The sequence below is a fragment of the Pteropus alecto genome, unplaced genomic scaffold, assembly GCF_000325575.1.
Source record: "Pteropus alecto unplaced genomic scaffold, ASM32557v1 scaffold185, whole genome shotgun sequence".
In the NCBI taxonomy this organism is placed as follows: domain Eukaryota; kingdom Metazoa; phylum Chordata; class Mammalia; order Chiroptera; family Pteropodidae; genus Pteropus; species Pteropus alecto.
In genome coordinates this window covers 8418753-8420279 of record NW_006438088.1, presented here as the reverse complement: position 1 = coordinate 8420279, position 1527 = coordinate 8418753, and the positions used below count along the sequence as shown (strand labels likewise).

Sequence of the window (1527 nt, the reverse complement as noted above, 5' to 3'; positions counted from 1 at the left end):
AAGTCTCCCTAATTAGTCTAACAGCAAGGCAGCTCCCGTAAATTCTCACGAAGGCCTCTGCTTTGGAGGCAAAGGAGGGACAGTGCACAGATTTTTTTCCTACTAAGAAATGTCTTTCTGCTATAGAGTAAAGCTTACTAAAAATATTTTTCCATATGTATTCATGAATTTCATACAGTTTTAAGATGCCAGTTGGTTTAGGTTTTTAAAGTGCTGTAAGAAAAAATAGAATGCCCTAAAATTGCCTCTACTCTCATTTTTAAAAATGGAAAAATTCAATGTTTTTATGTCAGGATGGTACTTTACATTAAAAAAAGTATTCTCATGTAAATTTTAAAAATTGCTTTGAGCTATGAATATTTCAAAACTAAAAAATAGATTAAGAACGTTTACAGATGAAATGGGTGAAATATAAATCAAAAGAACTAATTTTAAATTCTTATCCAGATTCGGCTCCCTATTAATGAATACACTAACCCTTTAGATGTCTAGAACCAATCTGATTACTAATTTCTAAGCTAATTATTATTTTATAATACTCAGTAACTAACACTGCTAATGCCTTTACTAAGGAGACCTGACAGATAAATGGTCAAACCCAATTATTTTCACAATCTCACATGTTAGTCAACAGACTATGAGATAAATCTAGGGGAATTTTACCTATTACACCAACAATGAGACAACCACTGTTGATTATTAATCATTTCTTCATCATTTTCATTTTTAAAATGAGTTTATAGTCTATGGCCATGCTACCCTGAACAAGCCTGATCCCATCTGATCTTGGAAGCTAAGCAGAGTTAGGCCTGGTTAGTACTTGGATGGGAGACCACCTAGGAAGACCAGGTGCTGTAGGCCTAAAAAAATAAGAGATTGTAAGCTGACAAGGTCCTTGCAATCTGTGAGGTCAACCAAGGGTTGCCTCACCTAAAAAAAAAAAAAAATCATAATTAAATAAATAAATAAGAATTTTAAAAAAATAAAATGAATTTATAGACCATTGAACTAAGCATTTTCTTAAGAAATGTGAGACTGAGAGGACAGAACTTTCCAAAGGAACAGGTCTCTGCTCCTAAGTTTGTACCATCATAGAAAGAATATTGCCATGTAGGTGGCGTACCAGGGGACAAAGAACCTAAACAAGCTCCGGGTCCAATTCAGAATTGTGCTAGAAAATTTACTTACGATGTCTTCTCGCTCTCACTAACACCCTGCAAGGTAAGTTTCTCAGCTCACATTTTACAGATGGAGGAAGTAAAGGCTCCAAAAAATGGAAGGGGAAATAAATTGCTAAAGGTCACATGGTTGGCAACTGTCAGAGTCAGAATTCAAACCCAGATCAGTCTGACCACAAAGTCATGCTCTCATCACTTAACATGATAGTACAGCCTGGGCCGAACTTGCCCAGTGCAGCATCTCCAACCTCGATTAGATGAAATCACCCCCAAAATTCAAACCTTTTTAAATCTGTGTTCTCAGAATTATTGTGTTATACTACTCCTCACAATGGGACACAGTCTGCTG

General features: G+C 35.8%; 1 non-coding gene across 1 annotated transcript; it reads left to right on the top strand.

Annotated features, from left to right (window-relative positions):
- Positions 1-742: 742 nt before the first annotated feature.
- Positions 743-861, top strand: LOC112482653. Its single transcript, XR_003047373.1, has one exon. It is a non-coding gene; the product is annotated as a 5S ribosomal RNA (ribosomal RNA).
- Positions 862-1527: the final 666 nt, after the last annotated feature.